Below are 24,713 nucleotides of genomic sequence, written 5' to 3'. Positions count from 1 at the left end.
AATTGCAAACCATATATCAGGTAAGGGGTTAACATCTAAAATATATAAGAACTCATATAACTCAGTAACAGCAACAACAACAAAACAATTCAATTAAAAAAAAATAAGCAGAGAAACTAAATAGACACTTTTCCAAAGAAGACATCCAAATGGCCAACAGGTACATGAAAAGATGCTCAACATCCCTAATCATCAAGGAAACGTAAATCAAAATCACAAGTTATCACCTCACACCTGTTAGAATGGGTATCATCAAAAAGACAAATGATGACATGTGTTGGCAAGGATGTGGAAATAAGGGAAAACTCGTGCACTGTTGGTGGGAATATAAATTGGTACAGCCACTATGGAAAACAGTATGGAGGTTCCTTAAGAATAGGGACCTCTATTAAAAATAGAACTTCCATATGAACCAGCAAATCCACTTCTGGGTATTTATCCAAAGGAAATGAAATCAGTATCTGGAAGAGATATCTGTACCCCTATGTTCACTGCAACATTATTTACAATAGCCAAGCTAGGAAAGCAACTTAAGTGTCCATAAATGGATGAACAGATTAAGAAAATGGGGTATATGTTATAGGTATATATATAGACTTTTGATACATGATTTTTATAGATCTTGTATGTAATGGGATATTATTAAGCCTTAAGAAAGAAGGAAATCCTGACATTGTGACAACATGAATAAACCTAGAGGACAATAAGCTAAATGAAATAAGTCAGACACAGAAAGTCAAATGCTGCATGATCTCACTGATATGTGAGATCTAAAAAGTCAAACTCAGAGAAGCAGAGGGTAGGATGGTGGCTGCGTGATCTGGAAGGTGACAGAAAGGGAGAGACATTGGTCAAAGTTTACAAAGGTTCAGTTATACGGGATGATTCATTTCTAGAGATCTAATGTATACATGGCGACTACAGTTAATAGTGTTGTATTGTAGATTTGAAATTTGCTAAGAGAGTTAAGTTACCTTATGTTCTCACCACACACACACACACACACACACACACACACACACACACACACACACACACACACACACACACACACACCCTATGTGAGGTGACCGATATCTTAATTAGCTTAACTGCGGTAACTACTTCACAATGTACACATATATCAAAACATCATGCTATACATCTTAAACATATACATTTCTTATTTCTTAACTGTACCTCAATAAAGCTGGAAAAATTTTTAAATTTAATTCTTTAAAAGTTGTGACATAAAAAAAGAGCTGAAACTGTGAAACTCTTAGAAGAAAATGTAGAAGTAAATCTTCATGGCTTTTTTAAGGTAACATTTTCCTAGATATGACAGCAAAACCACAAGTGATAAAAAGAATAAATCGACCTACATTAAAATTAAACTTTTGTGCTGCAAATGATACCATCAAGAAGGTGAAAAGACAGCCCACAAAATGGGAGAAAATATCTGAAATTTATATATCTGATAAGGAAATTATATCCAGAATATATAAAGAATTTCTACAACTCAAAAAGACCAATGACCCAATTAAAAATGGACCAAAGATCTGAATAGCCTTTTCTCCAAAGAATATACACAAATGGACAATAAGCACATGAAAAGACACTTACTGTCATTAGTCATTAGAAAAATGCAATTCAAGAGAATTCCCTGGTGGTCCAGTGGTTAAGAGTTCATACTTCCACTGCAGGGGGCGCATGTTTCATCCCTGGTGTGAACTAAGATCCCACATGCCACTGCAGCCAAAAAAAGAAAAAAAAGAGAAAAAAGAAAAATGCAATTCAAAACCACAATGAAATACCACTTCACACGCACTAGGATGACTGTAACAAAAAAGATGGACAATAACAAATGTTAGCAAGGATTCAGATATTGGAACCCACACACATTGCTGGTAAAATGGTGTGGTGCTTTGGAATAATCTAGCAGTCCCTTAAAAAGATAAACACACAGTTACCATATGACCTAGCAATTCTAGCCCTAGGTATATACCTAAGAGAAATGAAACACACAAAGATTTGTGTGCTAATGTTCTAAACAGCATTATTCATAATAGTCAAAATACAGAAACAACCAAAATGTCCCTCAACTGATTAATGGGTAAATAAAATTTGGTATATCCATACAATTGGAAATTATTTGTCAGTAAAAAGAAGTGAAGTATTAACACATGCAACAAAATTGATAACTCTTGAAAATATTAGGATAAGTGAAAGAAGCCAATCATAAAAGATTAATACTTTGTATGATTCCATTTATATGACATTTCCGGAATAGGCACATTTATAGACACAGAAACTAGATTAAAGGCTGCTTAGGGCTGGGTGGAGGGCAGGGTAGATGCAGAGTGGGCATTGACTGCTAATAGGTATGAGATCTTTTAGAGGGAATGAAAATATTCTAAACTTCTATTACGATGATGGTTGCACAACCTTGTGAATATACTGAAGCACATTAAATCATTCACTTTCAGCAGGTGAATTTGACAATATATAAATGACATCTTAATAAAATGCTTTTAAAAATTTAAGAGCCCCAAACCCAGGCCCAATAAAGCCCCAGCTGGTTTAGATATAGGAATCTTGGTTCTCTGCCCTAGGTAACCAAGTCCCTGCTGACTAAGATGAAAAGTTAAAGTGTAAAGAGCAGTAATCTTGGATTTAGCCCATAGAGACGTGAGGGCTCACTGCTTCATTGAGTAACCTTGTAATAGCCTCAGTTTCCTCATCTGTAAAAGGGGGCGATTGCACCTTCCTTGATGTATTGTTGGGGAGATGAATGGTTTGTGCATGACATGCCCAGTACCACGCACAGCATAGAGTACACCCTTAGCCAGTAATCGGTACTATGGTCGTCAATGCACTCAAAGTACTGCTGTGAAGATTAATGGAAGCAGAGTCACTTAGATGCTAAGGATTTGGATTTTTTAGCTCCTTAAAAACAACATGATGATGCCTGGGGGAGGGGGTTGGCCACCTACATCTGCCTGTGCAGTGGCTCCCAGGAACTTTGCCTCCAGTGACACCTTGACCTCCTCGACCTCCATGGTAGAATCATCCTTATGGTCTGGGTCTGAGCCGTAATGGAGACCAAATGCCACACGGCTAGTTTCCGGTGCTAGGCATGGCTGCAGTGCCAGGGCACCTCGGTGCAACCATCAGGGTTTACATCCTGCTGAAGCATCCGACAGTGGAAGGCATTCAGTTCAAGTACACGCTGAAGCAGGCCTTGGCCTCTTCCTCAGGCCCATCAGCTCCAAGGCCAAGGGGGCCACCAGCAGCTTCAAATTAGTTCCCAAGAATAAAAGGAAAATTCAGCCCAAGAGGACGTCCACCACGACAGCTCCCGGGAGATCCAGTGAGGCTGAGGAGAAGGGCCCCAAGAAAGCAAGTGAGGCAAAGAAGGACCTTCCCAACCCAGTGAGGTGAAAAGAGGACTCAAGAAGCCAGCAGAGGTGAGGACACCTGCCTCCAAACCAGGAGTACCTAAGGAGAAGACCCCCAGGAAAGGTAGCCAGACCAAAGACCAAGAGGGAAAATTGGGCCAGGCCAGAAAGGCCTCCCCACGGCCAGCCAAGGCTACACAGGCCCCTCCCAGTGCCAACGAACCAGGCAGGAAGTCAAAGGTCAAAGGCAGAAGGAGCCGCTGAGATGCCAAGGCCCACAGGAAAACAAAAGCTGAGAGTCAGAGTTCAAAGCTCACGGTCACCAAGGGCAAGAATGGAGCTGTTTCCCCACACAAAAGAAGAGGGAAGCCAAGGTCCTTAAAGAGGTCACTGTCCAAGCAGCTGAGGAGGCCAAGAGTCAAGGCTACTGCTCCTCCTAAGGGCAGTGGGTTCGAGATGATGCTTGCGTCACTGGCCAGGAAGATAGAGACCCCCAAGGGCCCAAGAAGGCCTGGCTTGCCCAGCAAGGCCTCACTGTCCAAAGTGCCCAGTAGGAAGCAGAAGCCAAGAACTAGAGGCCAGGGTGGAGAAAGACTGAGATTCTGCTTGCATTTTTATTCCCTAGCAAGCCACCATTCTATTTATTCTATTTAACCTATTTATCAAAAAAGACTTTATCCCCCCAAAAAACAAGCATGGCGCTTAAGGTATGTTTTATGAATGAACGAATGAGTGAGTGAATGAACTAATGAATGAATAACATGTCATTCAGAGCAGCTTGATTCCTCCTGAAAACAGGTCTTTCATGTCAAAACGCTGAACAACGTGAAAAATAACTCCTGAAATGGAAACCTTAGAGAGACGGACATTTTAAGTTTGAGGATTTGCCTTATAAAAATGAACTATGGTCATCCTACTTTTAGCTTTCTGAGGAGCCTTCATACTGTTTTCCATGGGACCCAGCAGTCCCACTCCTGGGCATATATCCACACAAAACAATAATTCAAAAAGACACATGCACCCCTATGTTCATAGCGGCTCTATTCACAGTAGCCAAGACATGGAAACAACCTAAATGTCCATGCACAGATGAGTGGATGTGGTACATATATGCAATGGAATACTACTCAGCCATAAAAAAGAACAAAATAATGCCATTTGCAGCAACATGCATGCAACTAGAGATTATCATACTAAGTGAAGTAAGTCAGAAAGAACATTAAAAAAAGAATGTGTATGTAAAAATGAACTATGAATAAGGCAGAAAAAAAATGTCCAGCTTCAGCTTCAAACATATTAATAAAGAAGCTGTGACAATAAAGGCCATGTATGGCCATGAATATTTAAGGGGAGAAAGCCAGAGAAGCAGAGACTCAAGCTGTTAAGCCCCATTCCAGGGCTGGGCATTGGCAGAAGGGGAGGATGGTAAGGTGGCCATAGGACCACCAAGACCAAAACAAAGCCAAGTCCTGAATAGTTCTGTTTATTGTTCATGTGGAAACCAAAGTCAAATGGGTACCTCTTGGTGGAAGGAGAATAAATAAATTCATTTGACATCTACCTGTGGGAGCCCCTGAATATGGGTTCTCTCATTGAATTCTAGCAACAAACCTGGGTAGCTGGCATTACTGCTCCCATTTTATAGATGAGGTAACTGAACTGAGTTTCTGAAGAGCGACATAACATACTTAAGGGTATCTATTTAACTGTTTAACAAACATGTCTCATGTGCCAGGACTCACTGTTCAAAGTGCTTTACAAGCATGAACTCATGTATCCCTCATATCAACACTGTGAAGTAGGGACCATTGTTTTGTCCACTTAACAGATGAAACAGAGGCAGGGAGAGGTGAAGTAACTTGCCCAGGATCATACTGAAACCCACCTGAACCCAGCTATTTGGCACTAGAGCCCATGTTCTGAAGCCTTATGCTAGGTAGACCCTCCAGTTAGTAACAAATCAGGATTCCAACTCATGTCTATCTATTTCCAAAGCAAAAACGTTGTTCTGCTCCACCACAAGCCTTCCGCATATGAAATCATGTAGCTACTAGAGGTGCCAACAACTAGGAAAAAATAATTGGGCAATAATTGGAAAATATTGAATGCCTACAGGGGCGAGCAAAGGGAAGCGCGTCAGGTGCACCCGGGATGGGAGTGGTGAGACCTGGGACCGGTTGCACAGCATGTGCACCACATAAAAGGGTAGCTGTCATTCAGACCCAGCCACAGCTGCCATAAGGAACTGGGGGTGCAGTGTTGCCAGATTTCAGTGTAGATTCTTCCAAATCTTAGAATGTTGAATAGTCAACAGAATACATCCGCAGGATTCCATCAACGTGAAGTCAAGAGAGCAGGACCTTGCAGAGAGTGACCAGAGGGGGCAGTAGGCACTGGTCCTGTCCTGTTTCTTCCTCTGGGCTGGTTGCACAATTGAGCTCACTTTATGCGAGTCCACTGAGCTGTACCCTCGTGATATGTGCCCTTTTCTGTATCTGTATTATACTTTCAAAGAAGTTTAGCTTTTTGAAATCATGGAACTAGAAAGTCAGACTCTATGTCAAATACAACTCTTACGTCACCAGTTTACCAGTGTGAGGCATCTGTTATAAGCCTTTGCGGAATCATTCTTGCCATTGAGCTCTTTGGGACTGCAAGTCTGCTCTTCTCTGTGCTAGGTCGTGCCAGGAGTTACATCCGGGGTAGGGAGGTAATGTCACAGGGTACGTAATATGAGCCTGTCTACAATGGAAGGATTGCTGCGCCTGCCTGGAGATGGTGAGCTCCCCTTCTCTGCAGGAGTTCAAGAAGAGGCAGAACAACTATTGGTCCGGGATTCTGCAGAGGACTTGGGGAAAGGAGGTGAGTAAGGTTAACACTGAAGTTCCTTCCAGTCCTGAGAGCTAGAGAATCCAAGATCATTTATGCAGTCGTTCATTCAACAGTGATATTACTGAGTATCTTCTCTGGCTCAGGCATGTGCCTGGCACTGGGGATCTGGGGGTGAATGAAAGAGCTAAAACCCCTCCGTTGAAAGACTTTGCAGACTACTGAAGTGGGGGAGCTCTTGGGGAAGCATTAAGTCAATTCAGGGGAGAAGAGAATGATGAGGGAAGGTGAAGGGCTTGCTTTCATTTTCCTCTCCTAGGGGCCTGTCTTAGTGCAGATGGAGAGAAAGGCCCCCAAGAGGGAGTGATATCTCAGCCGAGACACGAATGATGATCATGACCTAGTCAGACAAAGGGAGTAGGGGCTGGCAGGAGGAGGGAAACAAAAGCCCATTTGAGGAAATGCGGAAAGTCCAACCTAGCTGAAATGCAGGCTGGTGGAGGGCAATTGTGAACCTGATGTCTGGCTGCATCTTTATTTCCACAATTCTAAGAATGTAAAATTCTAAGACTCTGTAATTCTGAGCATCTATGATTAAAACAGCTCTCCATTATTAAGATTCTCTGAATTGAGTTTCCAAGATTCCATGAATACACTTTTCTAAGTCTCTGGCTTGCAGGCACTACGAGTCTACATCCTACTTTCACTGCAGCCTGACCCTGTCCTGGATTATTCCTCTGCTAGTGTAGACAAGGCTAAAGAGAAGTATTTGGGAAGAGAAAGCTCACTCACATTTGCTCTGCAATCTGCCTCCCAATTAGACCCTGTGTTCTGCTCTGGTCTGGGAAAAGAGACAAAAGAAAATGCAGACAGGGACCCTGCTTATACTAATGAGTGATCTCCGTGGTCAGAGTTAATGCCAAGTCCCGTTCGGCCCCCAGACCTTCACTAGCATGGGGTGAACACACAGGCTAATTTATGTGGAATAAAAACACATTTTTACATGGTGTCCTGACACCAAGACAGGCGTTCCTCTCCACAAAACAAGCCCAATTAACATCGTATGCTCTGTGGCCTCTTCTGTTCTATGAAACAGTTGCAAATTCTCTTAACACTTTGGAGCTCTGAGAAGAACAAAAACAAGAATGGTACAAATGGGGCATCGTTGGGGAGGAGACAGGTGAGTCTAGAGATGTGGACATGCAGCCTGATGCCAAGCGCTTGGGCATCAGAGTCAGAGTGGTTTTTATTTTTATTAATTTAATTTTATTTTATTGAAGTAGAGTAAACATTGATCTTTAGAACTACTTGCCATCCTGCGTTGCCTGCTGGGATTTTCACGATGACCTTACGCCTAATTGCTTGGATGCCTGGGAACATTTGAATTTGTACTTCCTTTTGTTGCTTCTATTTATCTAGTAGTTTTAGGACAGCCCTGCTAATGCCCCATATCTTTCTTTCTTGAAACCTTTTATGGCCTTTCTAAGAACCCATATTCCCTTCAGCAATTTTTAGATGCTAGGTACCAACAAGACGCCTGGAGATGTTGTTTGCTGTGACTTCCTAAAGATCTTGGCTCTAGCAAGGATGAGCTATTTTTTTTTTTTTTTTTTTTTTTTTTTTTTGCGGTACGCGGGCCTCTCACTGTCGTGGCCTCTCCCGCTGCGGAGCACAGGCCCCGGACGCGCAGGCCCAGCGGCCATGGCTCACGGGCCCAGCCACTCCGCGGCACACGGGATCCTCCCGGACCGAGGCACGAACCCGTGTCGCCTGCATCGGCAGGCGGACTCTCAACCACTGCGCCACCAGGGAAGCCCCAGGATGAGCTATTTATGAGCACTTGCTCTGGAGCCAGACTGCCATTTGCTAGCTGTGTGACATCCGAGCGAGTCTTTTAACTTCTCTGTGTCTCTGTGGCTTCACCTGTAAGATAGCAATAACAGCAACACATATCGTGTATGGTTTGGGGAAGATTAAAGAAGATTATCCACATGAAGTGCTTCCCCACTGCATCCCATAAATATTAACAGCTATTACATGCTGAAAAGACTGGAGTAGTCAACCTGGTTGTGCATGAATATGGTGGTGTGGGGTTCCCTGGGCACGTGAGGGTCTGTCAAAGACTGTCACCAGCTAAGAGTGAGGCTGGAGGGGAAGGACTTGACTGTGTTTCAAGCCCGCCCTTTATGTTCATCTTTCCCCAGGGCCCTCTGGTAACCATGGCAACCCAGCTTACAGGTTGCCAAGTTCAAAACAATATATTTCCAAGCAAGAAGTTTTGCTGACATCACCCATCCTGATGAGAAAGCAATGAAGGCTTGTTAGTCCTCACTGGCGCCTGTGCCCGCCTGAAGACACGAGAGCCTTCGTGCCATTTTTTTTCACATGTCTACCTAAGTAACGGTGTGAAGGCCAAAATAGAGCCATCATTACTAACTGACCAGCGTGATAACCTTGATTACCACTTACTAAGTGAACTGAGCCTGAGCTTTGGGGTCTCACGAACTCAGTTATTTACTGTGTGACCCTGAGCAGGTAACTTAACCTCTCTGTGTTTCAGTTTCCTCACTGGTAAGATGGGAATAGCCCAATACTCCTCAAGTGGTTCTTATGAAGCTTGCACAGGGTGGTGTATGTGAAGGCTCATAGCACAGTGGCTGGCACACCGCAGGCTTGCAGTTAACTGTGCATTGTGGCTCCTGTTATCTGCTCGTGCGCTCTCGATTCTATGCCTCTGTCTTCTCTGAGTCTTCTGCCAAGAACATCCTTCATGTCAAGCCTCAAATCCCTACCGACTGAAAACACACTCAATTTTTTCCTAAGCAAACCACTGCACAAAGATTCATTTACAAAGATCTTAATCACAACTGCATTTATAATGACAAAAAATCTCAAGCCATGTAAATATCCAACAATAGAGGATTGATTAAAGAAAGGAAGGTATATTCCTACAATATGATTCACCTGTTTAAAATGATAATGTACATCTGCATTTATTAATACAGAATTGATTACTATATTATAAAATAAAAAGTAGATCATAAAAGAATATCCATAGAATGGCCATACTTTATAGATAGATAGGTAGGTAGATAGGCAGATAGATGTCAAAATATTAACAGTTGTTGGCTAATCTTCTTTTGTTTAGTTTACTTATCTGTTGTCTTCTACATTTTTAACCACAAATGTGTATGCCTTGTGCAATAAAATATCTCTAATACAACCCTGAAGTTAACACTAACATAAATTAATATTAGTATCCATTCTCCAAGATACAAGTCAAATTTCACTTCCACCACAGGCCTTCCTGGATACCTCTGGTTCACAGAGAATTTCCTTTTTCCTTCTCCAGAGTCCGCGCAGTCCTTTATGCATCTCTGAAGACATTTATTGCATCTTAATTCTGCTTTGTGCCCACTGCTTGCTCGAGCCTATATCCCTAGGGAGCAAAGGTGGTCTCATTTAGTCCCTGCAGGCACCAGTCAGTGAATGGATGAATAAGTGAATGAATGATGAATGAATAAATGAATGAGTGAATGCATCCTTCACTCTTCAAAATTCTGGTGTGATGTGCCCTCCTTTGTGAGGCCTTTCTAGATATCTTCCCTTTTCTCTCAACCTTTTGGGTGCTGTCTCCTCTAGAACTGGCCAGTCCAAGCTCTCCTTCCTGTTCTAACTCTGTCTTTTTGGCCTTTGGATGCAGAAGCAAGGGAGCCTGGGTGGGAGTGCATTGGACACAGTCCTGGTTCCCAGGGTGTAGGTGGAAAACCAGCAAACGACAGCCCAGGCAGTGGGAAAAGGCTTTCTAGGAAGGAGGATAGTGTCTTCACTCTTTGGTATGACATTTAATGTGACCCTTGGAAGCAGAGCCAGGTAAAAGAAGGTGGTGTGGACCCAGGAGCTGTTGGTCTCTCTATTCACATTCTCCAAAAGGGCTTGCATTTTTGACTAGTTCTTTAAATGCAATATGGTGGCATGTTTATTTGGTGCTACCAAAATTCCACGGTCTCCCTGTATTTCCCAGCCTCGCATGTCATTAGGTTAGAGCGATGTAGCCAATGGACTGCAAGGAAAAACAAGATGTGTCTCTTCTGCCCCATGGCCTTTAAGAACCTGTGTGGTACTTCCTCCACCCTTCTCTTCTCCTCCTGCAGCAACTTGAAGTCCACGTGTTCGGGTGGCATAGGAACGTGATATAAAAAGCTGCCTGGCCACAGTTGAACTTGGCATGACCCCCTCAATGACCTTTATTGTGTTAAGCCAGCTGAAATGTTAGGGTTTATTTGTTACTTCAGCAGAGCCCAGCCCAACCTGACTAACCCAGCTCTCACACTTCATCCAACCCCTGTTCTCATTCAGTAACCTTCACAAGAAAATGATTCTGCATTTTACAAGATTAAATTTGTTTTGATCCCACTTACACAGTGAGAGTGGGGCTTCACTCCACTGATGGAGAGAATAAATAAATATTTGTGTATAAAAATGGAAAAAGAAATAAAAGTCTTTATATCTCCTGGCCAACCCAGCAGCTGCCTCTAAAAGACAGGAAAGTCTGGCTCCTAATTAGGCATTTTTCCCTGTCCTTGAGCTTAACGAAACAGGACCATCCAAACTGAATCCATCACCTTCCAATGATTTCCTCTCATGCAGGGACTACAGCATCAATTAGGCCCCAGGATGGATGCGGGTAAAACTTTGCTCCAACAAGCCTTGCTTCTCAACCTGTTTTGCTTCTAATTGTCCATTTATTTCTCTCACGGACAATGTCAATAGCCCAGATGCAGCTTTTGCCAAGCAATGTCTACTCCCCGGGGAAAAAGGCTGAGCGAAGCACTGAGGGTGGCGTGAATGTTTCCATGGTAATTACGCACCGACCACCAGAAGGCTCTGCCCGGTGAAATCCCCCGTTAACCACCAGCCAGCTAATTAGAGGAGGCCTTTAGCACTTGCTTATATTCTGGAACATTTCTTCCGGGTTAGGAATGGACAGTCACAGGCATGAAGGGAGAGTAATTTATCCCAGTGGCCTATGGAGCAGCAGACAGTTGACAGCCCTTACTTGGCATCTTGCAAACACCTAGATGAGTTCATGGAAACCAGCCCAGGACAGAGGTGCAGGGACCATTAAGGGAGGGAGGGATCTAAACTTTCCATTCTGAGGAAGAGCCAGAGAGTAACCAAGGGTACGGGGGACAGAGCCCTGCCTTTGGGAAGAGTGTGCTGGGAATGGGTGCTGGGGCCAGGTAAGTGTCACACAGGGCCCTGAGCGCAGAAGGACCTCATGCTCAGTTAAGTGCTCTGCTGTTGCTACTTTAAAATGTTTAATGATCTTTAGGGCTTCCCTGGTGGCGCAGTGGTTGGGAGTCCGCCTGCCGATGCAGGGGACGCGCATTTGTGCCCCGGTCCGGGAGTATCCTATGTGCCGCGGAGCAGCTGGGCCTGTGAGCCGTGGCCGCTGAGCCTGCGCATCCGGAGCCTGTGCTCTGCAACGGGAGAGGCCACAGCAGTGAGAGGCCCGCGTACTGCACACACACAAAAAAATGTTTAATGATTTTTAAACAAAGGGCCCTGTATTCTCATTTTTCACTGAGCCCCATAATATTATGTAGCTGGTCCCAGGTACTCAGGTGGACTGGTTTTCTAAGCAGGCAAACTGAGGTAGCAGCTGTGGATATAGAGAAAGCCTCTATGCACCCAGGTACCCAGGACTCCCTGGGCCACCGGATACCAGATCCACACGACACTGTGGTGAATCCCAGCCAAGCGTGGGCACTAAGAGCTTTGACTCTAGAGTTGAAAAGACAAGGGTTCAGGACCCGGCTTTGCCAGTCGCTCCCTACGTGTTCTTGCGTAAATGACCCAACCCCTCTGCACCCCAGGTTTCTCCTCTGTGACACGAAGATGCTAGTTGGTAGCTGTTTCATAGGGTTATGGTAAACAATGGCACATAATTGTTCCTTAATAAATGTTCCCCAATACCTTTAATACCCTCACCGATACTTTCATGGTTATCATTATATTTTCATCTTCCTTCCTACTGTTACACAGCTCCCCATTAAGTCTCCTGAGTTCTCCCTGAGACATCCACGCCGCCTGAGATCTGGTCTCTCACAATGGGTGTCCTGCAGAAGGCCAGGGGAGGCCAAAGCGTTGGCCCCTTCCCTCTCAAGTCTTCTCTCCTCCAACACCCTTCCTCTTGTGCAAATTCTCCCCCCATCCCAGCATCTTAGCTCCACCTTTAAACTTTCAGGATCTACTTTCACCCTGTAATTGTGCTAAAGAACCCACCCTAGAGGAGAGTGACTTGCCCAAGTTCACCCAGCAAGTCAACAACAGAACCATGATTCCATCTTGGTCTTCCAATGTTTTCCACCCCTCTCCAAGATTTTGTATTTGACAGGGTAGCATTGCTTCATTTCTGCCAGCCTCAGAAAAGTCCTTCGCCATGCTTTAACTTGACAGGATCTGCTCTTTCCTTATACATTCACTCGAACGCCCCAGGATATAGTTTTCTTCAGGAAAATCAAGTGTCTCTTGATTGGGGGCTGGTCAGAGCGAGACCCTGGGCTCAATGCAGCAGTGGGCAGAAGGAGCAGCTTATCTTAAGCAGCAGCAAACCGAGTGGGAGTTTAACTGGCAAACAAAAGGAGAAGAAGAGGCTATTCGAGCATGACCTGAACTTGGCTAGTCCTGCGGGGAAAGGGCAGCCCCATCTGGAGGCTGGGAAAAGAAGAGACGAGGAAGAAGCACGCAGCTCCTGAGAAAGGACAGCTGGTGTGTCTGGTTCTCAGAAGAACACAGGCTCTGGCATCAGATGGAATTGGGTGTAAGTTCCTCCTCTGCTGTTTATTAGCTGTGTGACTTGGAGCTGGTTACTCTCCCTCTTTGAACATGCTTTCTTATGCGTAAAATGGGCCTAATAATGTGTGCCTCTCAGGGTTGTTGACGTGTTTGAGTGAAATAATCCACATAGAGTTGTTGGTACTAGCGCCCAGGAAACGTCTCATTGTCATCAGCCTCATCAAAGAGCAGGGAGATCCCCTGGATCTACCCTCAGTCCTTCCTAGTGACTAAGGACAGCAAGAGCACTGAAGGACAGCAATACTCATCAGAGCAATAAAAATAACAATAAAAGCGGGAGAGAGACGTTAACACGTTAGGCAGCCTCACTCTCGTCCAGGGAGCATATCTGGCACTGCTATGAGCATCTTCCCGTTTCATCTTCACAAACCTGCAAGTCAATTGTTATGTGCGCCCGCATTTTCTTGATGAAGCAGCTGAGGCTCCCCCAGATGAAGTGACCTGCCCGGGGTTGTCAGCTGTGCGTCTGATCGGGGGGCTCGCCCTGGGTCCACTCCAGGTCTGGTGGCAATGAAGACAGCCAGGAAAGACCTGACCCTGAGTGGGTGGTCTCCAGAAACCCCTGTTCTGTCAGACGGGGACGAAGAGGACACAGCAAAGGAAAGTGAGTGAATGGTGGCAGGAAAATGAATCGAGGAGTGGGGAGGAGATGCCTCCCATTAATCATCATGAAGAATAGGTCCCGGAGAGCTGCCTTGGGCTCCACGGTGATTAATGACCTTTTTAATTTTCCTGCGCATCGTCCCAATTATGCAGGAGCACTGAGGGAGGCCCCGCCTTCCCTAGGGAAGCAGGGAGATCTGTGCAATGCCCTGGATCGAGGAAGAGAGGAGGGCTCTGGGGAGACCCTGAGCTGCTTTCCAAAGACCTTGGGCCCAGGGGGCAGGGCTTGCAGAAGCTGCAGATCCGATCCCAGAGCTGGGCAGGACACGGGGCCAGGGAAAGACAGTGCCCGCCTCTGGAGAGGCTGGAGGTGGGCACAACTCTCTGTCCTCAAACTCAGTTGCAAAGAAATAGAATCATTTTCTTACCAACTCAACTAATTTTCTCTTTTGTGTTTCCATTCTTGCCAAGTGGCGGAAGCTTAATCTTGTTCTAGGTTCTGGACGTCATGGACTCAGAGTCTGGGGCAACTGGCTTCTTGAGATTCTTCACCAGGTGGGCGAGTATCTCCTGGTTCATCCATCATCCGGCCCTACCCTCAGCTGCTGGTCCATGGAGGCTGCTGCTGGGAAACCTCGCGCTCCCACTCACACCCGTGGCTCTCTCTTTGTTATTATTCTGCACCAAGGAGCAATGGGATCGTGAAAAGGCTGCTTCTGGTCCCAACTTCCAAGACGGACCCCCAGACCTCTCTGAGGTCTCTGGTTCTCCAAACGGATGCTCTATTGAGAATCCAGGCACAGGGGTTGCCTTTGAGCTATGTCATCCTCTCTCACATGGCTCCTCTCCTTATCCCAGCCCAGGGCAAGGCACAGTGCGTCCACCATCCTCTCCTGCTTCTTAGATCCTGCAAATATAGCCTGTCTTCTAAATCCTCTCTCCCCAGGAAGTTCAGGCTTTTTGAATGCAAAAGCCAGAACCAGCAGGTTATTTCTGTTTGTCAGCCTGAGGTATTAAATGCAATACTAAGCCTCTCTTTCTCTTTCTCTTTAATTTTGAGAAGTAAGGTATAGGACAGAAGAGACATCAGGGGAGAAGCAATGGTGAATATCTCATAAATATTCTTCTGCCACAGGTACAGAATGCTATGCAGACGTTCAGAAGAAGGAATGAGCATATCCTATAGGAAAATCAATAAAATTGTTCATGCAGAGAGCTGTGTTTCTTCATTATTAAGAGCACAGGCTTCAGAATCTGACAGATCTTGCTTCAGTCTACCTGCTACTGTGTGACCTTGAGCAAGTGGTCTAATCTCCCTCAGCCTCAGTGGCCTCATCTGTAAACTGGAGAGAAGCAAAGCTGCTGTGGGATCAGCTAAATAGTGCGTGTGGAAGGGCTTTGCCAAGTCCTCTATCTGTACTCACGAAAAGAAAGACAGAGACAATTAGTTGGAGATGGAAGCAGAGACAGTAGGTGAGCAGGTGAGAGAAGGTAACTACAATTTGGGGAAGAGGAACACAGAGGGGAGAGAGAGGATGGGCCTTTACCGGTGGCAGGAAAGAGAAATCACGGAGATGGAAGGAAGTAGCCAGACCTGGAATAAGTAAGGGAAGAGTGGCAGCTGGATTTGAATTTTTGCCCTGGGTGGGCTGAGCTGAGCCTTGACAGGGAACAGCTAAAGCAGCGTTCCCCAAGCTTCTAAATGCACGTGAATTACATGGGGATCCTGTCAGAATGCAGCTTTGGAGTCAGCAGTCCTGGGGTGTCTGCAGCTCCATGGGATGCTGGTGTCGCTGGTCTGTGGACCATTCTCAGGTAGCGAGGGACTCTGAGGCACCTGGATGGGATGGCATCACCCCAGGTCCCTATTCATTCTGAGTCCTGGAGAATAAATTCCCATGCCTCCCCTGCAGTAATCCTCACTAATCTCTTGGTAACTTGCCCCTCCACTTTCTGCCAGTATATTCATCGGGGAGATATCAAGAAATCCAGTCTGTCATTTAAGCTTTAGGAGTTGCCTCAGCGGCAGCAACCTGGCTTTCATCCCTCTGGGGTCTGAGACAGCTGTCATTCCTTCATCTTCCTCTCTTCTGACGACTTTGGCAGGACAGTCAGAGAGTAGATACTGACCCCTCTCATGTATTTCCTGGTTTTCAGTCTTCCCCAGCCAACACACACACACACACACACACACACACACACACACACACACACACACACTCTGCTACAGTAGAAACGAATAAATTTATTTGACTGTCTAAAATCAAACTCCTTATAACAACCTCCAAGGCCCTGAATGATCTACAGTCTGCCCTCTTTTTTTACCTCTTCTTGTCTCTTTTCTCCCCCCTCACTGGGTTCCAGCCATACCTGCTCCTTTCTCTTCCTCTAAGCCAGGGTTTTGCAAACCTGGCTGCACTTTAGAATCACCGGGGTGGGGGCTAGGTTTTAAAATATATAAATTCCCAGGACCAACCCCAGACCAGTGAGATCACAGTCTCTTGGAGATGGGAACCAGGCCTCAGTAAATTCTAAGTGCTCTCAAGAGATTCCAAAGGGCAGCCAAGGTTGAGAATTACTGCTCCGAATTTCAGAAGAATTCTGCCCTCACTCTCCTGCCTCCTCTCCCTCTGTCCCCAGTCCTTTGTACACTGGCTCCTTCTCATCTCTCAGTTTTCCACCCAAATGACTCTTCAATGAAGCTCTCCACAGGCACCTTATCTAAAGCCATCATTTGCCTTATTTCCTTCCTAGAACTTATCGCAATTTGTAATTCTCTTATTTACTCACAAATTTGTTTATTCTTTCTTCCCGTCACCAAAACATTAGCCCTACGATGCCAAGAACCATGACTGGTTGGACTGCCACCATGCAGTGTTTGACCCGTAGCTGGGGCTGAGCACAAGGTTGATGAATGAATGAAAGGTCAAGTAAACTTTGCAGAGCCTTCATGTAAGATGCCCCAAGTTGTCACTTAGTCTCACACCTGTTACCTATAGTCACACTAAGTGAGGAAGGGCTGAGCCTTCAGAAGGATGTTTCCCATATGACTGTATCCCTAGCCTTACTTCCCATTATCTCTCCTTAATCCACAATGACGTCTTTCTGGGGACTCCTTTTCTAAGCCTTCCAACTCAGTGCCCCAACCCTGAGCTCTATGGAAGCCACACTCTTCCAAAACGGAGGACAAAGTTTCAGTATTTCCATATTCTTGAATCTTGCATACTTTGGAACTCAGCCATGCGTTAAGGTCAAATCAAGGCTCTCATCTGCTGAATTTGACAGCTCCAAATGAGGAGAGATAGTGCTGGATCCAACAAGAAGAGAAGCCTGTGGATGCCCCAATGCTAATTCGTTCTCCCCACTAGCATTAGATTTTTCTCCTTAGTTCCCTGGGAAGCTTGCACCCTCACCAAAACCAACATTCATTTCTGCCAGGGCAATGCAGTGACAGTTTTATAATATATGAGGAAATCATATCTTCCCTGTTAGCATACCAAGGACAAATAACAATTGTCCCTTCCTTCACTAAGCAGTAACTCCATCATTACTATCCTAGGGACCACTCACCTGTGAGCTGGGGTTACTTTATCTGAGACACCGTCAGCTGTGCATTTCTATTTCTTACCCTTCTAGGGAAAGAGGTGTGGCATCCCCAAGTCTCTCACTTGTGACTTCTACATTCATCCTATCAATCCAGTATAGCAGTCCTTCTTGAACTTGCCAGGCTCTCCCTTTCCCAACACGAGAAAAATAATATGCTCTGGTGAGATTCATTCCCAGAAGAAATGACCGGCTGCTGCAAAAAGAAAATCGTCTTCAGAGTATGAGCTGATAGCCATGAAGTCCCAGGTAGAGTACCTGGTCCACCACAGATGCTCAGTTTTTTTTAAACTGGTAGCTATTCCGACTACTGCTGCTGCTGCTTCTACTTCTACTACCACTGTCGCTTGTGTCCCTAGCACCCAGAAAAAGACAGTATATGTCAGTCATTTGATGAATGCTTGTTGGATAAATAAGTGAAGGAAGGATAAAGCTGGAATTTCTCTTAAAATTGTGTTATAGCTCTTCCACATTTCACAGCTGATACCAGGGCATCTCCCTAAACTACTCCTGAGTTCTGAGCCCTGGCACTAGGCTGGTAATTTCCCTGCAACATGCCTGCTCAGCCTTTTGAGCTCAGGGATGCAAACATTCAGTCTTATTGCCTCGGAGGATATTTACACAAGCACACAGCCATTTAAAAAGGGCTCCGTGGGCTTCCCTGGTGGCACAGTGGTTGAGAGTCCGCCTGCCGATGCAGGGCCACGGTCCGGGAAGATCCCACATGCCGCGGAGCGGCTGAGCCCGTGAGCCATGGCCGCTGAGCCTGCGCGTCCGGAGCCTCCTGTGCTCCGCAACAGGAGAGGCCCCAACAGTGAGAGGCCCGCGTACCGCAAAAAAAAAAAAAAAAAAAAAGGGCTCCGAAATTTATTTGCAGAAATCAAATTGCTGGTATGGATGACTAAATGCTGAATCAGGACTTGATAGATCCCAAAAGGTAGATTCTCTCAAGATGGCATTTTTGAGAACAAAAATCAGGTACACTGACATTCAAAATTCCACATGCACGTGTTCAGGATGGAGAGAATCATTCAGCTGTAGCCTGAGCAGAAGAGCAATGGTGTTTACAATGGAATAAGCTCACCGACAAAGGTATTCTTTTCTGATTGAACAAATAAGATAAAATACTTCTTTGGCAAATGTAGAGAGTTGGCCCAACTCACCCTTAAAACAAGAGTTTCCATCTCCTATTTTCATTCTGACTTGGAAAGGAAAGTGATATCGAACCAACAGGGAAAATAAGTACTTGTTTTTATTAACTGAGTGGTTACAATGCAACACGTACTGTGCCAGAAACATCACGTTGATTATCTCAATTGCATTAACTTCTTTCGTGTTTTCAGAGAAGCTGAACCGTGCACAGATCCCCCAAGAGGGAACTGAAAGCTGTGTTTGAAACTCAGGTCTGCCTGACTCGAAGAAGCCGTCCTCTATCCTGCTTCGTCCTGGTACTTGGAGGCGATGAGCCTCTCTTTTATAGAGAAAAAGTATTTATTCAAATCACGGACATAGGAAGTTAGTGGCCACTGAGCTCTCGTTTACTGCATCACATGGTCCATTTCATAAAGTGAGTCTTATCCAGCAACAGCAGCAGGAGGGGAAAAAAAAATAACAACCTGCAATGCAGCCATTTTTTCCTTAAATGGCTCAAGAACTAGAAATGAGATCAAGAACCTTTTGATACCCCCCCTTAAGTAGTCTATTGTTGAACAAACCTAGAGAAAGCTCCTGCAGAAGGAGAATAAAAATCAAGATTAAGTTAAGCAGAGATTTAAAAACAACTAAAGATCAATAAGAAAAAACACTCAGGTCTCTTCTAGGAATTTACATTTCTCATTAATTCAACAAAGATTTATTGTTTCTTATTCTGTGCCTACTCTAGATACTTGGAATTCATCTGTAAATAAAACAGATTTAAAAAGTATGTCTTTAGGAAGCTTACACTCCAGCAGAGGGACACAGACAATCGAAAAATTAAAACAAATACAATTACACACTATGATAAAAGATGATACATAATACATTAAAAATAGGAAATAAGGAGCGCCAGCAGGGGAGGGGGACAATACTCGAACAAATACTCGAAGGCAGTGAGGGAATAAGCCATGCAGATATCTGGGGAAAGAGTGTCCTATTTGGGAAACAGCAAGTGCAAAGACCCTGAGGCAGAAACATGGCTGGATAGAATGAAGAACAGCAAGGAGACAAGTGTAGCTGAAGTAGATGATGACATCCAATAGCTCATGAGGACAAAATGATGCAGGGTCTTGGAAAGCTGTTATGCGCACTGCAGGTTTTACTCTGAGTGAAATGGCAAGCCACTGGTGGGTTTTCACTAGACGAGTGATCGAGATGTGATTTATGTCAATAACTCAGTAGGAGGCCAGTTAGGAGACCATACAGATGATCAGACCATACAGGGTAGACATACTGGGGCTTGGTGCAGTGTTGTAAACAGACGTGGTGAGAAGTGGTCAGATTCTGGATAGATGTTAACGGCAGAACCAGCAGGATTCCCTGATGGTTTGTGAGTGAAGTGACAGAGAGAGAGAGAGAGCGAAAGAGAGAGAGAGAGAGAGAAATGTCAATAATTTTTCCCTCACCCTCAGCGCCTGTCATGCCTTGGACTATTACTTCATGATAGAATGAAGCCATCATGATCTGTGAGACATGTAAACATTAATCAGCTGAAATATGAAGATGTAACTGTAATTTTTTCAGTAAGTTTTATTCATAAGATATTTAATCCTGTTCTTTAAAACCTTGCACAAAATGACGAGAGTTTCTGAATATAAGAGCTCAGTACCACAAGCATAAAATTCATATATATGTGATATTTATCAATAATATACTACATGCTTATTATGTGTGTGTATATACTACTATATATGTGTATATACATATATATATATATATATATATGAATTTCTCAAAATTTTGGTCTGAGATGCTGGAGAAATGGATTGCCATTAACTGAGATGAAGATGATCACGGGTCAAACAGTTTTTAGGGGGAATGTCAAGACGTCTGGTTTGGACATGTTAAGCTTGAGATTCCTACTCAGCATCCAGGTTGGGTATGCATTTAGATGCACGAATCTGAGTTCAGCAGACAGGTTTAAACACACCAGGAATCCAGGGCTCACCTCTCCTTTTTTCCTGTCCTGTGGCTTTAAATAACATGTATGTGCTGTTGAAGCTAAAATCTATAGCTCGAGTTCAGACTGCGTGTCTGACTCTAGATTCATATATTCAACGATGAGCTTGTCATCTCTATCTGGATAGCAACTGTCATGGTCAAGGATAACTCTTCGGTTTTTTTTTAACATCTTTATTGGAGTATAATTGCTTTACAATGGTGTGTTGGTTTCTGCTTTATAACAAAGTGAATCAGCTATACATATACATATGTCCCCACATTGCCTCCCGCTTGCGTGAACTCTTCATTTTTGCTTCAAATCTAATTCTTTGTTCGGCCTCCCCAGCTCCTGAAATGATGCCACCATCTCTCTGCGTTTTTCAAACTGAAAACTTTAGAATCCTCTTCAATCCCTCTCCTTCTCTTACTTTTCACATCCAATCCATCAACAACTTCATCTCATTCTACCTCCAAAATTGACACCAGAATTGTCCAACTTCCTCTATCTCCACTGCACACTTCTAATCCAAACAACTATATCTAACCTAGAATACTTCAATGCTCTCTGTCTTCTCTAGTGTTTTTTTTCTCTACTGCACAACCTATAATCTATCCTTCATACAGCCACCACTGCACTCTTCCAGAAATACAAGCAGGTACGTCACCTCATGCATAAAATCCTTCACTGGCTCCCATGGACTTAGAACACACGAAGTCTCATTAGCATGGTCTGAAAACCCCTGCATGAGCAGGTCCTGCCTATCTCTCCAACCTAAATCCAAGCCACCACCTCCCACTATGATCCAGACACACAGGAGGTCTTCTGCTCCGTGGGGTGTCTGACCTTCATCCACTCTTTTTTTTTTTTTAACATCTTTATTGGGGTATAATTGCTTTACAATGGTGTGTTAGTTTCTGCTTTATAACAAAGTGCATCAGTTATACATATACATATGTTCCCATATCTCTTCCCTCTTGCATCTCCCTCCCTCCCACCCTCCCTATCCCACCCCTCCAGGCGGTCACAAAGCACCGAGCTGATATCCCTGTGCTATGCGGCTGCTTCCCACTAGCTATCTACCTTACGTTTGGTAGTGTATATATGTCCATGACACTCTCTCACTTTGTCACTCTTAAGAGTTTACGTACGCTCTTTCCTCACCCAGGAATAGTCTACCCACAGATCTCTTTTTGACCTTGCTTCTTCTCATTATTCAGGCCTTAGCTCAATGTCGTCTCTCCAGAATGTTTTCTCTATCTGATCCAGTGCTAACCTACCCACTTCATACAGATCTGCCACATCTTTTTCTGGGTAGAATTTATCACTAACTCAAAATGAGCCTGTTTAATTTTTAACCAGCTTGTGTATTATCAGGCCTTCCCCATGAGTCTGAGTTCCATGACAACTGTCTTGTTCAGCACTGTACTCTCAGTTCCTAATCAGTGCTTGGCACGTACTAGGCACGGCAGAGATGCCTAGTCAATGGATCAACTTTTTTTTTTAACATCTTTATTGGAGTATAATTGCTTTACAATGGTGTGTTAGTTTCTGCTGTACAACAAAGTGAATCAGTTATACATATACATATATCTCCATATCTCCTCCCTCTTGCATCTCCCTCCCACCCTCCCTATCCCACCCCTCTAAGTGGACACAAAACACCGAGCTGATCTCCCTGTGCTATGCGGCTGTTCCCACTAGCTATCTATTTTACATTTGGTAGTGTATATATTTCAATGCCACTCTCTCACTTCGTCCCAGCTTCCCCTTCCCCCTCCCCATGTCCTCAAGTCCATTCTCTACATCTGTGTCTTTATTCCTGTCCTGCCCTTAGGTTCTTCAGAACCTTTTTTTTTTTTAAGATTCCATATATATGTGTTAGCATACGGTGTTTGTTTTTCTTTCTGACTTACTTCACTCTGTATGACAGACTCTAGGTCCATCCACCTCACTACAAATAACTCAATTGCATTTCTTCTTATGGCTGAGTAATATTCCATTGTATATATGTGCCACATCTTCTTTATCCATTCATCTGTCGATGGACACTTAGGTTGCTTCCATGTCCTGGGTATTTTAAATAGAGCTGCAATGAACATTGGGGTGCATGTGTCTTTTTGAATTATGGTTTTCTCAGGGTATATGCCCAGTAGTGGGATTGATTGCTGGGTCATACGGTAGTTCTATTTTTAGTTTTTAAGGAACCTCCATACTGTTCTCCATAGTGGCCGTATCAATTTACATTACCACCAACAGTGCAAGAGGGTTCCCTTTTCTCCACACCCTCTCCAGCATTTATTTTTTGATGATGGCCATTCTGACTGGTGTGAGGTGATACCTCATTGTAATTTTGATTTGCATTTCTCTAATGATTAGTGATGTTGAGCATCCTTTCATGTGCCTCTTGGCCATCTGTATATCTTCTTTGGAGAAATGTCTATTTAGGTCTTCTGCGCATTTTTGGATTGGGTTGTTTGCCTCTTTGATATTGAGCGGCATGAGCTGCTTATAAATTTTGGAGATTAATCCTTTGTCAGCTGCTTCATTTGCAAATATTTTCTCCCATTCTGAGGGTTGTCTTTTCATCTTGTTTATGCTTTCCTTTGCTGTGCAAAAGCTTTTAAGTTTCATTAGGTCTCATTTGTTTATTTTTATTTCCATTTCTCTAGAAGGTGGGTTAAAAAGGATCCTGCTGTGATTTATGTCATAGAGTGTTCTGCCTATGTTTTCTTCTGAATCAACGTTTTAAAAAATTTTTGTTGTACTGGGCACATATGAAAATTTCTCCAGGTCATGCAGTTGTTAAAGAGGGTCTTCTGGGAAGTGAAAGTTCAAGTGATAGGATCCTCTTCTAAACTACATTCACTTCATCTCTTCAATTAGACAGCTACCCCATAAGAACTATGTCACTCGTGGGGTGGTTGCCAATGAAACTAGGGGGCCAGTGTCAGGAAGGGTCTATCCAAAAAATCTGACCTTCAACAGCCTCTCTAAATTTGTGTTAAAAACATAATCTTTTAAATGATGGCAAATATCACTAGACCAGATGGAGCTGGATCCTAACCAAAAGTTTTAGTTACACTTTTAATTTTTATTTTATTTTATTTGCAGAGATGCATGCAGTTGTAAGATATACTACAGAGAGATCTTGTGTCCCTTCTACTGAGTCTCCACCACCATTAACGTATTGCAAAACTATCGCACAATATCACAAGAGGGTACCAACACTGACATAATCCAGGTTCCTAACAGATGCTGAAATACAGAAGGGTTCTTTATTCCTGCTTCCTGATTGTAATGCTCCTCTTGGAAGACCACACTCTGAGTTCACAAGTAATTGTGAGCAAAGCATTAACACCTTTCAAGAATACTTGCATATTAAGAGATTGTTGAAGGCCAAAATACAATAAACTATATGAAAATGTGCACAGTCTTTATTACCCAGAGAAACTCATAGCAAAACCACAGCGAGATTCCACTTTTCATCAGTCAGATTAACAAAAATAAGAAAAGACTAATAATATCCAGTGCTAGCGTGTGTATGGGGAAACAAGCATTCCCCAATTCCTGCTGGAAGTCTTTTTATTTTTTTCTGAAGTCTTAGTCGCTCTTTGGGAATTAGTCTGGCAACAGCTGTCATAATAAAAATGCATATCCCCTTTGACGTACCAAGCTCCACTGAGGTTACTCTATTTTACAGAAATCAAAGTACCTACAAAAACATTAACATGTCTATTGCAGCACTGTTTAGTGTCAAGCACACACACACAAATATCCTGGACACATCCTAAATGTCAGTCCGTAGGAGAATGGTTGAACTCATGATGTAAAACCAAACTGTGAAATACTATGCAGTCATTTTAAAAGATGTGTTGAGTTAAGCATATATCTGCAGGAGTTTCTGGTGTGATAAGTGAAGCTGCAGGGTAGTGTACATAATAGGATCCAAGTTGAGCCAAAACAATTCTACAAATGTGTACATATTTGTACATGTTTTATGAGCTTGAATCAAGCTATGGCAGGACATAAAACAGATAGCCAGTGTTGTTTTCTCAGCGGTTGGAGGAAAAATTAGAAGAAATTAATGACTTCTTTTTTGAACCCCTTTGAATTGTTTGTCTAGTTACAGTGGATATGAAATCTTTTTTATGATTTACAAGAAACCTAATAAGTAATAGAGAAGGAAAAGACCAAAGATGGTCTTTAAGTCCACAGGAATGAATCACGATGGTGGAATTGGAGACACTGACAAGAGTCTCTGTACCTGGGGAGGGGGGGGAAGGAGAGGAGAGACACCACCC

General features: G+C 43.9%; 1 pseudogene; it reads left to right on the top strand.

The window, feature by feature from the left end:
* The first annotated feature begins 3,115 nt into the window (after nt 1-3,115).
* LOC101337026 (histone H1.8-like) lies at nt 3,116-3,641 on the top strand (annotated as a pseudogene).
* Nucleotides 3,642-24,713: the final 21,072 nt, after the last annotated feature.

The sequence above is a fragment of the Tursiops truncatus genome, chromosome 15, assembly GCF_011762595.2.
Source record: "Tursiops truncatus isolate mTurTru1 chromosome 15, mTurTru1.mat.Y, whole genome shotgun sequence".
Lineage (NCBI taxonomy): Eukaryota > Metazoa > Chordata > Mammalia > Artiodactyla > Delphinidae > Tursiops > Tursiops truncatus.
The sequence above is the reverse complement of the archived record's forward strand: the minus strand, read 5'-3'. Positions and strand labels throughout refer to the sequence as shown.